We start from the raw sequence: 17,195 nt of genomic DNA on the forward strand, positions 1-17,195 counted from the left end.
TTTGATAAAGAGAAGAAATTATCAGAAGACACTATCCTAGAAACATAGTCTCTCCAGATGTTAGCTCCAGATAGTACCTAGATAGAAGGAACTGGAGTTTGTAAAACTACAAAGTCTTTACTCAGATTTCTGTGCCACCTACAGGAAGAAAAGACAGTCTAGGAAGAAAGATTCCTGGGGCTGCAAAACATGAATCGAAATCCTAAAAGGGTGCTAAGTCAGGAAGGTCTCCTAGGAAGTGTTTTATATGTAGGTGGTTGCAAGTTTTAGAGTCTGTCTAGGGTTTTGTCTATGTGTAAGTTATATTTAAAAATGCATTTGCGAAATCTGCTTGAAACTTGTACAGAGGTCTCCAAATAAATGGTTGACTCGGGAATTTTGCAGCTGCAGTGCAGCTCTGGAAGCCACGCAGGATTTAAAACAAACTGCACACCAGTTTTCTCCAGGAGAAATGCTTGGTAGAGCATCTGTACACAAGACTGTGCTTAAAGAGACAGAGCCAATGACTGCTTTTTCACACAGAAAACATGAAGGATCCCTGCCCACGGAGGTGGGTTGGAACTAGATGGTCTTTAAGGTCCCTTCCAAGCCAAACCATTGTACAACTCCATGGTTCTGTCAGTGGGAAGGATGCTGCATTTCATGAACCTTCTCCTCTCCTGGGTGAGGTGTTTGTACTCACAATCTCAAAAGGAAATAAGCAAAGCAAGAAATAAACAGGGTTCTCTGGTGGGTGTCAGAGAATAATTGTTATCTTCCATTTTAGACCATGCTCAACAGACTTGCAGTAAGAGATTCTTAAACTTGGCGCTTACCTCTCTGGCTGTAGGCCTGGCACCCTTGGCAGGCGATGCTGAGGTTTTTCTCCTGCTTTGGGCTGATGGCAGGATTTATAGGAAGTCCCAGACTGAATGCTGCTGCTCTGCAAGTGCATTAAATGTGAGTATTTTGTCTTTAGCACCACTATGGGATGAACCCAGTGAAAAGGAGCTGAGGAAGTGCTAAATGTGGTCAAAACAGCCATTTCCTTTTGTTAAGTGAAAATACAAGCTCTTTTATTTGTTCACTTTGCTGTTATTGACTGAGATAATTTGCCTCCCACACTGAAACATTTTGGAGTATAGTATCATGCCTGTACCCTTTTTCTGATTGTGCTGTGTAAAGCACCATTGTTTCATTTCCACTTTGACTGCAGCATCGCTCATGGAGACTGCTGTTTCCAAGGCATTGCATCTCTTCCTTTTAAGCTGCGAGAGATGACAGATCCAGCTTCTCTGGAGGGGAGGCACGTCCCTCCCTGGGGACTTGGGATGCGTCCTTGAGAAATGTGCTCTCCACAATCCCTACCAGAAATGTAGAAAATGACTCATATGGGCAGAGGGATTTCCCTCTCTCCCTGAGCCATAAAGCTCTTTGTCTTTCTCCTGGTATGTGCTATGGGGTGGACAGCGGGGTTGGCTCAGTTTTTAAATGCTGAGAAGTGGGGAAGAAAGCCCTGCCTCTGTGGCATCAGCACCATACCGACGTGGCCCTGTACTTCTCCACAGTAAGCCTGGCTCAGTCAGTACAAACCTGAGGGTTTTTGTTAAGAGCACTCCCGTCTGATACGGTCACGAGCTGACCAGGAGCGACAACCCCACTTGATCCCAGTTCGCACAGCTGAAGGCACTGCTCTTCGCAAGGACTGCTGTCTGAGCAAGGCAGCTCCTGCGCCACAGCGAAGAGCTGGCTGTTGCACGAGACGGCAACATTTATCTCAGCAGAGAGACCCTCAAAAATCCAGATGGATGATTTCAAAATATTCTAACCTTCCAAATACTTTTCATGTATTCTAACCTTTGTGAAACAAATTATTACGGATTTTTACAAATATGGGAATTCTAGCAAGTTGTTGCTCTTTTTTGTTGTTGTTGTTGTCATTCTTCTTTCTTCTGTCATAAGCTTTTTGAGACCATTTATGTGTCTACTATATTACAAATTGCTTAATAATTGTTTTTGACAGGTTAAACTGCTAGTAAGCATAAAAGAAAATAATCCCAAGACAGTGAACTGAACAGTTCAGTGATTCTCTAACATGTTACAGTATCGGAAAGACTTACAGAAAAGACAAAAATCACATAGACCAGGTTATATATCATACAGGTTAAAAATTATAATTACTCTCTAGCCCTGTAGCACCCCTTGGAAATCAAAACTCTCCTGCAGAGTTCTGTATTTGCACCATTAAAAAATAACTGCATTGGAATGCCATGATTTGTCTTACTAGGCTGCCAAAAGACTACAATTGCTTTTTCTCCTATGAGATCCTTCCCGTAAGGATTTCTCTAAATTATATTTCCTGTCCTTCAGTGTTGTGGATTAATACTGCTGTGCTAATGAGGAATAAATAGTTCCAGAATTCTGTGATGCGTGTGAACACCAGGACTGTAAGGCAGGATTTGTATTCAGAACCAGGAACTTTGTTCAATTTTCAAAAAATGGGAATTACACTGCACTACTTCTGTAGGCAAAATTTAACCGTCTTCAATGAAAGTTCTGTTTTTTCACTCATAGGTTCATTAAATTTAAGATCAGAAGTGAACGGGTTAGTTGGATCCCATGACAATTGCCTGCAGTAAGTACATTAGCTTCTCTTTGGCTAAAACATATATTCCCATCTTAACCTGCAGACCTCAAGAGATGAAGACACCAACATTTCTCTTTGTCATTTCTTAAAACTGAAAGTCCAGTTTCACATTTGAACTTGTTTGATTTTGCCTCCAGACACTAGTTCTTGTGACTCTAATTAAACAGCCCTCAGAAAACTATTATCTATTCCAGTCACCTAGATAAATCAATCATCTGTGTGTGGTCTTTCTGATTATTTCTTCCATTTATATCAAGGTGCTACCTCCAGCCCTCTAGTCACATTTGTTTGTTTGTTTGCTTGTTTCGTGGTGTTCAACTTTTTACACCTTTTAAGTCAGGGTCTCACTTTCTTAGTCCCATCAGCTGTTCCTCAGTTTGTGTGCCTTTCTTCCTCCTCTTTTCTGCTGCAGCATCCTGTCAACAAGTTGCCTTGAATTTTATTTGACCTCCTAAAACATCTTTAGAGTTTTCCAGGAAATTATTTCTGCTGCACATCTGGACTTTGCAGCTTGTCCTTTTGCATTGGTTGCATTTGTGAGTGGGTTCAGATTATTAAATGACCTGTACAGCAATGTGGGATACCCTACCCCATCCTACATCATGCCCCTGCCTTTAATTTATATATTTGCAGCTGGATTAGTGATGAAAATGTCCAGTAGTTTCAGATGTTGTTTGAAATACATCCAAGCTTTTCTGATTCCCATCTGGGATGCCTGACTGCAGACCTTTGATTAGCCCTAGCTGCTCAGTCTCTCTTCCACATTTTGTTTGATTTCCTGAACCAACCTCCCTAGAGCACTGTAAGAGTTCTGTAATAATTGCCATTGATATCTCATTTTTGATCCATTAGCTTACTTTTAATGCACGTTTCACTGAAGCTGTAGAATGCAAAATTTTTCATCAGGATATGAGAAAATTTTATCAACATTATACAGCCACTATTATCAACACATTTATAATCTCATTTGAAATCAGGTTTGCTGGATAAGCTATATTTTTCAGAAAAACTATGCTGATTAGCATTTGTTATGTTTCTGTCCTTTGAATATCTCTCATTTTAATCCCTTATTAACTTTCCCATTATTTTGCCCGGGAATGACATAAGGCTAAGAGTATGGTTCCTTACCCATGTCAGTTTTTTTAAGCTTTTGAAATATGTTATTACATTAGCTACTCTACCCCACACTTCATGGTTTAAAACAAAAGAAAACAGTCAAACAATCAAAACAGAACAAAACAAAAACAAACAAACAGAAAACAAACAAGCCAATGAAAAAAAAAAAACACCATCACAAGTCCCGAGATGACATTTAAAAAAACTTTAAACAGTTTTATGGAGTGCAGGACATCCAAATCTGCCAATTTAAACTTGTTTTAGTCATCCTTCTGTGGTATCTGACAAGAAACTGCATTGAATATTTCTGGATCACTACAAAAATTTTGCTTGAGCAGTGTCTGAAAGATTTGGCTATGATTTGACTGGGATATGCCATTGCACTGCATGCCTGTTTATCATTTCTATGCTCTTCTTTTCGTATATCATTTCTATGCTCTTCTTTTCTCTGCACGTGTAGCACAGGGATGGATAGTACAATCCTATTGCAATCAACTGCGATAATTCTTTGACAGGTTTGGGTCCAACCCCGACTGAATTATGAATGAAAAAAGCCACTGAAATCAGCTTTTCCAGCTCCCCCACACCTTTTCACTATTTCTGAATTAATAGTAGGAAGTCAGTATCTGAAAGAGATGAATCACTATCACTTCCATTTGCAATTTTTGCAAACTGATGTATCAAGTTTGATGTAGGTTTTTTTTTTTTTTTTTTTTTTTTTTTTGTAGGAATGAAGAGAAAGACAGGCTGAGGCCAAATTTCTACTTTGTGTTGCTGAACATCTTGTAGTTTGATATAACTAAACAATTATATTTTGAGTTACAAATAGGTAACTTACTACCCAAGAACTGTTGTGACTGTGTGGAAGGACTCTTCTCTGCATTGTCCTGTTTTAGGCTGCTTACAAGTACAGTTGTCTGCTTTTGCAACAGGAAAGAATTAAGCCTTTGGGATTCAGCTGAAATAAACCTGCAGTCTTCACGCTGTAATTTCAGAGCACAGATGTAGCAAAACACACAATAAATGTGTTACCAGTTTTACCTTGTCTGAATAGCCAACACAAACACTCTGCTAGAAAAAGTCTGTCTGTTTTTAATGATACACAGGCTGTGTTTTCAGCACCAGTTTTGATCCTGAAGTACTCAGATTGGACTGGAATGCCCAAAGGATGGCTTTAAGTGTCTCATTTACGATAAAGAAGTTGTCAGTGTAAATTCTCAAGCAAAAATTGCAGAAGTAGATTTCATGTCCTACAATACAATAGATTTCCAAACAATATACTTTGTACCATGGTCATGTTTCAATGCTGAGCTGTATAACTTATCCTACAGCTGTCTTTGCACACTCTCAGATTACTGTGAACTTCAATCATTGCCATAAACATTTCATTAAGTTGCTCCACTACATTGCGGCCATGACGAAGCTCTGGAAGTGTAATTGATTTGGCTTGAATGTTCACGATATCTCACAATGACCTCCACTGTATACCACAGTATGAGGATGACTTTCAAAATGCAGACTTTAAAGGGAAAGGGGACATGTTGTAGTGGGGAGAGCTTGAACTCAAAGCTGGTCAAAGAACAGAAACTCACTGCCACTCTGGGACTCTCAGGGTGTGAAACAAGGTGGTGGTCTCGGAGCTCCCCGCTGGCAGGGCAGTATTGCAACTGCTGCCCTGGTGCTAAGCATCAGAGAGAGGCAGTCATTAGAAATCACTCCGAGGCAGGTGACCTGCCTCTTGGACTCACCACAGCAAGATGCGAACCAAAAATTTCTCTCTTTTGGGCTGCGTCAACAGCTTTTGAGACCCATAACGATCCTGCTCCCCAGACTGCAGCCCCAGCCTGGCCTCTCCCGCCCCTGCCCACAGTCAGGGCTTGGGGGCTTTAGTTACATGGGATTGCAGCTAAAATCATCATCATCTCCTCACCGATGCCTTTACAGGACAGTAATTAAGCATGTTTGTTTTATATTGGATTAGATCCATAAAAGAAGGGAGCTACCTAAGAGGTAACTGAGCGATAGTCTTGCAGATGGCTGAGACACTGGCAGATCCCTGGCCAACCTCTATTTGGGGCACTCTGTGTTCCTCTCAGCTCAGTGGGTGAATCTGCATCATCCACAGCACTGGGCTCCTTCTTCTAAGATGAAGGCAGAAGAAGAGCTGCCTTGTCCTCCATGGATATTTGGCTGGTCATGATAACACAGACAGTTTTCTTTACCCTATCTTTTTGATCCCTGTCTTCCACACTGCAGAAACCCCAACCAAGTTGGTGGAGAAGCAAAAGTGGACTGGGAGCAGCACACACCTGGCTTCCTGGAGGAGATGAAGAATATGGTTTACCTGTTGAACAGTAATGTGACTTTAAGTAAGAATACACAAATTGAATTTAATAATCAGGTAGGAAAATACATGCTGTCTGTACTTGAAATTGGATCCATGCAGCCACTGAAGAGTTTAGCAAATTGCTTCTTTTACTTTTCTGTGTGCGCATAGCAGTGGTCAGCTCTGTAGGCATTTACTTTGACTACTGTTCATTTCAGATAGCCCTTGCCATTTCAGCTCTGGAAAAATCTCAGTTTTTGTACCTGTATAAAGTATTATTTAAAAGTCAAAGACTTATGGTTACCTGGCAACCTGTAAATGAAGTCTTTTGGAAAAGGAACCTGAAGGGAGGGACTTGTTGAATATCAGTGTTCTTTGTACATTGTAAATGCAGCTATTTCACAAAAGATCTTTCCACTCTGTAACTAGTTTATAGTTATCAATATTAGAAAAGTACAAAAATATAAATACATTTATATGAATAAATAAATATGGTAAAACTTTTCACTATCCTGCCCCTGCCTGCCCCTTCAGCCAAACTACAAAAAAGTTTCACTTCGCTTTCAAAGGCTGGAAATATATAAGTAAATTTAATTACTTTATCAGAACTGGCTAAGAACATTTAGAGGAGTAAGTCTGAGTACCTGGTGCAAGCCAGACAATTGCTATTTTCTCCGTTTCAAGCTTCAATTCTGTATGGAAAGACTGCCCTGATCACCTATCACCTTTGTGCCAGCTTCTGTCCAGTTAGCGATATGCTGAGAAACCCATTTTATTTTAATTACTTCTGTAATTCTGAAGCATAACCTGACTGCAGATGTGAACTACAGACTATTATGGCTGTCAGAGCAAGAAGGATGAAAAACGAAGAGTGAAATGCCAAACAGACCTTTCTGAATCAGGCGGTGAGCCCAAGCATGGAAGCTGCTCATTCCTCTCGCCGTTCCTTGCTAAGCACCGGAGGAAGCTCAGGCTGTTCTCTGCAGATGCAGCAGCACCACCACACATGGAAGCAGCTGAACACATCTAGCGCACAGATGTCTGATTTGATATTAATATTATTTGAGATGTACATTAGAGGGGCAGATGTATAATCTGGGACTGCATCCAGATTCTCTTCTAAGGCAACAAGATAATCAGTAAGATTTTCTTCCTTTTCTTGTCTTGCTCATTCCTTCCCCTGCCACTAAAAACTAAAGCAAGACAAAATAAAAATAAAACAAGAACCTATATAAAAAAAAAAAAAAAAGATCTGAGTGAAGCATTACAGTTGATGCAGTTCTATGGCACATTGTCAAAGAGTTGATTATCTCAACTTGATTATCATTGCACTTGATTGAAGTGCAATGGCTTTTGAAGTAAATAAATATTTAAACCTGCCATATTGTAAAATGACCTTATTTAACTGTGGATCATACCCCACTTAACAGTTAGTGCCTATAAAAAAAAAGAAGGGTCTTAAAATGTGTTCAAATGTTTCCTTTCACAGTTCCTCTGAGCAACTATCCCTCCTCACCCTCCCACAGAGGTGTCTGTTCTCTCTGCGCTCTGCCTGAGAGCACCACGGGAAGGCAGGCGTCAGACAGGACTTGGTGTTTGCACAGTTACTTCCCATTGATATAAACAGCGAAGCAGAAATAATAAAAGCTAGGAGCACGACTCATCTCTCCAGTTAAATTCAACAATTTGGAGTAGGGTGGGGTGCCAACAATCCTGCATTGTTTCTGAATGCACGTATTCTTAGGGAAAGAACGGTAAAGTAATTAGAGAATTTTTCACTTGTTCCCTTTGAATTACAGGAACCACCAGGTATAAATTGTAACTAGGCTGGAAGGGGAAAAAAAAAATCCTGCCTGGCTTATCCCCATGTGTAGCAATATTCTTCTGAATGTCTTGGAGGAATACAGAATAGATGATTAAAAAAAAAAAAAAAAAAAAAAAAAAAAAGCCTCTTCCTGCTCCTTCATTTTTACAAGGAGAACAAAAAAAGACTTTGCGGCAGTGCAATCAAAATTCATTCTTCCTGTAGCTTGTTCTTTGAGGCCAGCTACAGAACTTGCCATGCTGGATGATGCTAACAAGAAAGAGGACTATTGTAAGATTTGTTATCTACATTATAACAACAGCTCCTTCATCAATACAGATAGGAAAGAGATCTGCAAGAGCTACTGTTTGTTATACAGTACTTTCATCCCCGGCAGGGAAAGAGAACTACAGAATCTTTTGGTAGAGTAATTACAATAAATGTCAGACTATTTTTACATCCCCCCCCCCCCCCAAAAAAAAAAACAAGTCCCAAACCCAAAGCTGTTTTGCCACAGAAATGTCACATCCTACAAGCATCATAATTAGGCCTTTTGATGAACGAGAGCTGTAATACTAAATTCATGACAACAACAGAGTACTGGCCTGGGCTCCATTTTTGGTGAAAAGATGGGGAAGAAACAGATCAGTCCTGATGACTTGAAAGCTTAGCAGGAGGAAGAAAAAAAAACAGTACAACAGGATTTTGTAGTCACTGGGTCCGCAGAGATGAAAATGTTTTACTTATAGAGGAAGTAATAAAATTTTCCTAATTCTGTACCACAGGCTGTGTTCTATCTGGATGCACTGGTCAGATCCAGCAAATGGATCAGGAATGAAAAATAATTGAATTGGAAAAGGCTACAGATTACTGAAGTAACAAGCTGAAAGTCCACCAAGTATCACTCAGCCAGAAGAATGCACAGACGAATGTAAAACGAAACAAAAACAGCCCTCCCTACGCTCACCTCCCAAACATTGTATTATTTAAAGTTATGCTCCTAAACCCCAAAGACCTATTACAAGATTGTTACAGCTGAAATCAGAAATAAAACTCCAGTTAATTTTAGCAGAAGCTCGCAGATAGCCCATGCAGTATAATTAGTCATCTGAAAACTGGGAAAAAAAATATATATATCTATTATAATTGTTTTCATTTTCCTAAGACAAAAAGATGAGCAGATTAAACAAGCATGTATCAAATACCATCAGGTATACTTCTTCACAGAGTTCAATAAAAAATTTAACAGAATGCAGTTGAATGCCTGGAACATAGCACTATGCACCATGCAGTGCAATAATTATGCACAATTAAAGCCTACTGTGCAATTTTGTTACCATAAAAGCTCACTGACTCACACCAATTGAAAAATCTGAAACGACCTGTTACAGAATCACTTTCCACAATTAAATGCCAATTCACAATTTCATCTCGATGGCCCAAATGCATTTCTCAATTTGGTCCAATCTTTTCACGGTTGTGGTGCTTAAAGCTCAAGCTCCGAAAAAGTGTAAAGAATTAGCATTAATACAGCCTAGAGAATCCTTCCACATTTCATTTGTAGGAAATGCGCTTCTCATTCATCTTGGTGGCTCATAATAGCTACTGAACAATTAAGACCATTGTGATACTTAGTATAGATTCTTAAAAATACAGAAAAGCGGAGTTCACGCTGTACGAGAATGAACATGCTTATACCCATTACTTGATGCCTGACAATTCATTTGGTTCACACATTTACCTGGAGTAACATTACCACAGAGGCCAGCTGAATAAGATTCCTTTGCAGAACACATTACAGTTTCTAGGAGTAAGAAATTTACCCAGATTCCACAATTTTCTAACAGGCACTATTATGGAAGCTAAAAGGGGATAAATCCCATGAGGACTTAACAGGTATGGTAGCCTCGTTTAATAAACAGCAGCTTAGTTCTGAAGATGGTATATAAGAAGACATAATATATGCATGTATATTTATGGATGTCCAGCATTTCCCAAAATACTCTTCTTTTATCCCTGCCTTTGAAGAAGGTGTTTTCTCAGTAGCTTCAGTCAGGTTATAATTCCTTTCTTTGTACACTTTCACAGCTGGGGCCTACCGGGGCCTAAGCTTTGGTGCTACTTCACAGACAAAGGCCCATAAAGCACCAGTCACCAGTCATGACGAATGTTGTCTAAACATTTAGTACAGAAAGAATACTAGGACTAGATTTATCCAAATAAATACCAAGGACTGTGTTCTGATTATAAATAGAACGCAAAAGGATAATGAAAATCAGTGGAACAAAGACAATGTGTCAAGGTTAAAGATAAATTCTTCAAAAATACAGTGGTGGTAGTTATTTGTTAGTCCTTTTGGAGTAGCTACACAAGATTTTTATTAGGCACATGTGTAAAGATGAACTCAAAAAAAAAAAAAAATATTTGCTCCTTCTCCTAACTTCCCAACCTGAAGAGCTCCTCAGATGGTATGACACCATGTCACAGCGCTGGTATTTGAAGAAGCCCTGACCAGGCATGGAAGGAAAGATGGAACTATCAGAAATATTACCTCCAGCAGCCTGAGAAACCCACAAACAACCAGGAAAGTGGACTTTGAATTTCTGGTATTGTCCTTTCCCTGATGTGTTTCCTTCTCTTTCTGGAGACTACTCCTCTTACCGTTATCCCTTTTCTCTAATGAGAGTCCAGCTTAGGCTGCTAAGCCTCTGCCTTTGGCAGCTGTGGGCCCGGAGAGAAGCTTTAAAAGCAGCTGTTTAAGGCAGCCTGGCTCTCTTCATGAATTTGCAGTCTGCAAGAGGCTGGTAAAGCTGTGTGCTGCCCTGTAATTCTCCAGCAGTGAGATTGCAAGCAAGAATTAACTCTAGACAAGATGTTTCATTTTGTAGTTCCATTCTGTATGTCTGTTTTATTTTGCTTTGAAGAAAGATCAGTTTTGGAGCAACAGCAGGTTTGGCCCATGAATTCACTTCCACTTTTTATGCAAAACATTTGATATTGTTTACACCAATGCTAATACTACCATATGTGACTTATCATATGTGATGGACACATTCTTTCTGTGGAAAAAGGACTACAGAAATAAAGAAATAAAAATGTATGTTATTGCTAGGTTATTTTATATATAATATTTTGTATCTGAGATCCTTCAGCTCCCCCTTTTATAACTTTAAAGCCTTTTACTAAAGTAGCTGTTGTTGCTTTTGGACAAGGAAGTCAAGGTCTCTCAGAAAAAAAAAAAATCATGATCCATATTTAATTGGAGCCATTAGCTTTCTTTCAGAGTCTACTTATTTGATCAAAATTTACAAAATGCAATCAGGTTCAGTCACCTCAGGTCTGGCTTGCAAGACAACATCATGTCCTGCAGAAAGAGGTTTTGAATTTTAAAATCGAATATGCATTTGTAAATTAAATTTCAAACCAGAGAACACAGCAGAGGACGTGACTGAACCCAGGTTCAGACTCACAGGTTTGGGCACAGCGGCAGCCTCTCGACTTTCAGCCTGAGCTTTAAAATCCTTCAGCGTGGAGCCAAGATGGACTCAAGAAACATCTCTCAGCCAGCTGAGCACCCTAGGAAACCTGTGGTGCCCCAGACAAGGCGGTGGGTGCAGACCTTGCAAGGAGGGTACGTACCTGCAGCCATGAGGGCACGAGGCCCAGCCAAGCTGCAGGCCTGTGAGCGCGTACATGCACTAGGTACGAGCTAGCCAGTTCAGCAAGGTTTTTCCAATTATGTCTGCTTATTTCCACAGTCACGTTGATGATCACAGCATGCCTGCTCTATGGGATGGTATTATGCTAAAGCCAGTGGTAAAATAAATTTAGTAGGCATTATGTAGGCCATGCTGTAATGTCCAGATGAGACAAAGGCAATGTCAAAGCAAGTCTGTAGAGACGTGTAAGTAGATCAAATGAAACACCACCAATACAAGCTTCTGTTAATAAGATTACAATTTCAAGGTCATGTTTTGGCCAGTCCTTGAGAACCACTTTCATGTCAACAAGCAAAACACGTCGTCTAAAGGAGCCCGTGGGCACGCAGCTGCGGCGACAAGGCCAGAGAAGGACACCCTTGTGGAGCAGCATGGGGAAAGCCATTTCCTCACAGGGAAAGGATAAACTCTCAAAGGCAGCCTCCTGTTGGACAGCTTTTCCAGTTCATTCCTCATGGCACTGCAACAGCCCCATACCCACACTTGTGGGTCTGTGACAGGAGCCCTCAGAGCCTGCCCAACCCTCCTAATGTTGTGAAGCCCAGTTGCAGCTCCTGTTAGACAGATACTTACCCACTGTGGGACTCAGCTGCAGGTTATCCTTCAAAATCAAGTTCTTATTTGATGTAAATTAGCACAGCTCCACTGAAAAAAATGGGGCAATGCTTTTTTGTCCCAGCTGATGTTCTAACCCATAATGTTATTGGAAAAAGTGGGATTTTGTTCACCTGAACAGAGACTCAGGGGGGATGGTGCTGAGCTCAAAGTTGTAAGTTAGTGTTCACAGCAAGCAGAGTTTCACAACACACCTGCTGAGATATTTCAGCTACCCCGAATTCTACAAAAGCCCACTTTGTCTGCAAAAGAAAGTTAAAAAAAAATAAATTTAAAAATCTCCCAATACAGCAGCAAATTAAGAACAGAAAGAGGAACACCCTATTTTTAAAGCCCATAAAGTGCAGAGAAATCTCAGCTCAGTGGGAAGGTGAGTACATGGCCAAGGGTTTATTTTTGAGACGTATCTTCAGAGAACTACAATTTACATGTTGGCAATTATCCCTTCTGTAACAGGCACACATTTCAGACTTCTGGAAGCCAGACTATCTCCAAGGGGTATGTTTGTGCATACAAAGATGAGGAGAAGAAAAATGCAGTAGGTTTGTGGGACTAACACGTGATTAAAAAACAGACAAAAGCCACACCGGGGTACTACTATAATCAGTCCATTTACCAGCGGAGGAATTTCTCCTACCTAACCTGAGCTTGCTGATTTGCGGAGTGCAGCAGAAGCATTTTTAGAGGCACATGAACGGGTTTAGAGGCAGTGAGGTGGCTCAGAGGAAGCAAAAATCTAGTCTCAGTAGGTTGTGGGTGTAGAGTGATGAAATAATATTGCTTATGGGATTTTTTTATTATTATTATTATATGCAGATTTTTCTAGAACAGAAAAATACCCAGACATTGGGTGTTTTGATGCTGCAAGTTGTGTCTGGGCTAAGGGACACTGAGCATAAAAATTATTTCAGTACTTTTAAAAAAATAGCTCAGAATAATTATGTATAGACAGGCCCAGTTTTGTCATGTTCTCTGTGAGTTCTCTCTTGATTACGAAAACAGCTAAGTAGGTGGATTCCTACGAGGATAAGGCCATTGGTACAGCAACACCATTGCAACAAGGGCTTTGCATGGTACAGGTACACAATCAGCAGGGCTGATTAAGGACTTTTGGAAGCAGACTGATTGCCCAAGTAGCCCAGGTAAGGCAAGGCAAGGGGAACTGAGGAGATTTAAGGGAATATGAGGATGAGCATAGCAATGCTGCTGCTGGGCTCAGGCTGAAAGCTGTAGTTCTTACTTCCTTAAGAATGCCTCATGATAACACCATTAATATGTTCTCACCTCACAGAGAAGAAAACTATAATCACTAACATTTAAGGGAAGGGAAACTGAAGAAACTGAAACCACAGAAAAGCAAAGGGACTTTCCCAAATATGACCCACAATGATGAGGAAGGGGAAGAAGTAGTACCATGTCCACCCTCAATATTCAAAGCATCCCAATGTAAGATCTAGCCTTTGGTATGTGCCAAATCAGAGGGAACACCAATAAATTTAATTTAAGATTGTAAAGTTTCCTTGGAGTCCATTTTGTGTTGCATTTACACAGAACCTATGTCTAAACTATTACCCCCTGAAAACAAAGCTATGCAAAAAGTTCTTTAAACGTAAAACAACAAGCTCCAACTATTATGTGAAAACAAGAGGCTTTGTTCAGAGCTTTTCTGAAGATACAGTTCAAGGCTACTGTATGCCTTGTACGGTTGTGTTGTCAGGAGAAATAGTCAAAGCAGGTATTCTCAAATCCTCTGTACTTGTGCTTCTGTATTATACTGCAAGCATGCCTCCGGTGCCCAACTTGCAAGCAATTTAACATTCAACTTTTTTTTTGTTTTGTTTTTAAGCTGTGAGGGGAAAAAAGGAAAAACAAAGAATTTATAAAGGGAGACATAAACGTGGCAATTTTAAAAATCATCTGCAAAGGGAGGATATGGATTGGCAGACCAGAACCAGAAAGCACAGACACATCATTAAAAGCATTGACGAGGCATTTTGAGGAATTACTTTGGCAAAGAACCAATACAATATTAGCATTATTTCCTGAATGAATCCGTGTCATCAAACCTATGTAGCAGTTAGACAGCTCAAGGCAATTTAAACAAAAAATTTAGTTTCAATATGAATTATTTCTGCCATTTAAGTTTTTTGGTGTTTTGAATTTTTCATCCATGAGAATTTGAAGCTTATTTATTCACTATTCATGTAACAGCTGAGATTCTCACAAAATTGTGTTGTTTGTGTTGTCTTGGAGCTTTACCGTGAGCCCCAATCCTTAGCCTACCCTCAAGTACAAAAGGAATGAATAAGGAAAGAAATAACTTTATCTCAGGCTGCCTCCCTCTGCAAGAGCTCAGCTGTACCCTACATACTGGAACTCCTCTTGGTTCTGAAGGACTCTTTTTTCCCTTCCCATGTCTCTCCATCAGCTCGTGGTAGATCATTGCTTTTATTGTTTTTCTTCTCCAGCTTAGGCTGGTCCCAACAGCACATGAGTATCTCAGAATTGAGACTTGCTTAGTCCATAACCACTTCCTCGCAAAAAAATACTTTGAGACTTTTTCTTTTACCCTATCCTATAAACACATTATTCAGGAACTTATTTTCCTGCACTTGAAGCTCACTCTGGGTGACACCCTCCTGTGTGAGGAAGAATGAATCCAACCTCATTTTTAAGCAGTTTTGCATACAAGAACGAGCCACTTGCAATTAAATAGGACTAGTTATAGAAGTTGAGGCACATTTCCATTCACTGGTGGTTGATTATATGCAAATTCTGGGAAAAAGTCACATGCAGAAGAGTGACAGACATATCAGCTTTTTTCAACAATGAAGAAGGGAAGCAAATTCAGCACTTGTGTCAAAATGTTTTTAACAAAATACAGTTGTTAAATTACTAATATACTGTCGTAATATTTTATATATATATATGTTATAAACTAGTGATGTGATCTCAGTTGGTGAAAAGTGTGTTCTGTACATTACTCTGTGAGTAAGGAAATATATAAAAGGGCAAGAAGGACTTGAGGAAAGGCGTGCATAAGAAAACTCCATTTTTCAGTGGTTCTCACATCAAACCTTCTCCTCATCTTCCGTTCTTCTCAGACCACCACGTGTCCCATGGCCAGAAACCTGCCTTGGGGCACTACCACAGCTTGCTTGTACAACCACAAACTGGCATTCCCAGCCACAGAAGCTATCTGCACATAATTTGAAGTCTTTTACAAACTGGATTAAGAAATAAAAAAAAAATCTACTGGCGTATGAGCTTCTGGGAAAACTTTCTGAATGTGAACACTATTACAGACAGAATACATCTTTACCTTGCCTTGTGTAAACACCTACTTGTAGTAGAAGCACGGGGTTATTGTTATTGGCAGCATGATCCTAGTAGTTAAATCAAAGCCTAGTAAATGATACAGCACTGTAGGGTTCCCACAAAGAATAGCCAATTTTGGTAATTAAGGAATCTTTATAATATGAACAGCTTCATGTTGCAGAGAATTCTAAGACAGTGGATAACCCTACCAAAAATAAGTCCTGAGAGCTTGCAACCCCACAAACTAGAAATGGATTTTATTTTGCATAAGCTTTTACTAGGGATAGGAAGTAGGGGAAGAAAGGAAGGAGAGTTCACATCGCGATGATACACCATGGGTTCTTTGGAAACTGTAAGTTCTGGCTTTTTTTTTTTTTTTTTTTTTAAATCAATATAAATTGGATATACTTGGTTTGCAGACATAAATAAAAATCAAAAAAAGGTCTCCCACATACATACTACTGATAGAAGAAAAAAACCTTTGAAATACAGTATAAAACACCTCAGAAGCTTTAAACCTCCCCTAGCAGTGACATTAAGCTTCTGGCAAAAGGCTGCTTCATGAAATGCATCTCCTAAAACTGAAGAGAATACAGAGTAGATTAAGAGAATATGCTCACAAGTTATGTCCCATAGAGTGAAAAGCAACCCAGCGAGCCTGTGCTAGCTTATCCCACTGTACAGAGAAATGTACGATGTGCCAAGACACCACAGAAAACAGTTGATATCTTGCTAGCCTAGTGGGATAAAAATACATCGACTCATCAGTTAGGACACTAGTAAGAGCAAGGCATGTAATTGCCAAGCTCCCCTTGCAAGTGTATAGAAAATTTTAATACAAATTTTTAATGGAGCTCTTAACCTGAGCTCCAGAATTCCTGTTGCTTGCCAGGCAATCAGATGAACTACGTTAATTAGCTTGGAAAAAAAAAAAAATAAATAAATACTGAAGTGCACTGATCTTGACTTCAGAAGTTTGCTACATTTCCTATCTCTCAAAGTTGCTTGTCAATGCTGAAAGACACAAGATTGCCCCCCCCCCCCCAAAAAATGACATATGATACTTGTCCTTTTGATATCAAGGATAAATTGTTACGTAAAAATGCCAATTACGTTACGTGAAAATGCCAATTGATTTTTTATAAGTCCTTTTTGAAGTAGAGATGTTTCTCACCACAATTCATTAGTCTATTAAAAGAAAGAATAAAAAAAAAAATAAAACAGAAAAGAAAGGAAAAAAAAGGCCAACCATTTTTCAATGTTAATAGTTCTTCCTGGTAATGAAACATTCACAAGACAGTGCAGTCACTGTAATTGCAGCTTCCATAAAATAATTGTTTTGATTACATCATGCTTGCTTATTATAAGTAATTAGATTTTAGAAATCTGTACGCAGCAGTGACACTCTTTTCCTTCTCCACATTGTGAGTTGTATTTGGCGCGTGTTTGTACCTACATTTACCAGTTTTCTAAGAAACACTGATATAAAACTTGGAGTCATTTATTTGCTATCTGCATTGTCAGTAGGGTCATATTAAGTATCTGCAGATTTTGATATGGCACAGCAAGTATCCTCTTGTTTTTACGTCAAATTCTGCTTCCTGCTACACCTGTGCAGCAACACTGCTTATATCAGTGCACAGAATTCAGCTAAATTTCAGAAAACTCAAA

Source organism: Aythya marila, assembly GCF_965140915.1.
Source record: "Aythya marila genome assembly, chromosome: 6".
In the NCBI taxonomy this organism is placed as follows: Eukaryota; Metazoa; Chordata; class Aves; order Anseriformes; family Anatidae; genus Aythya; species Aythya marila.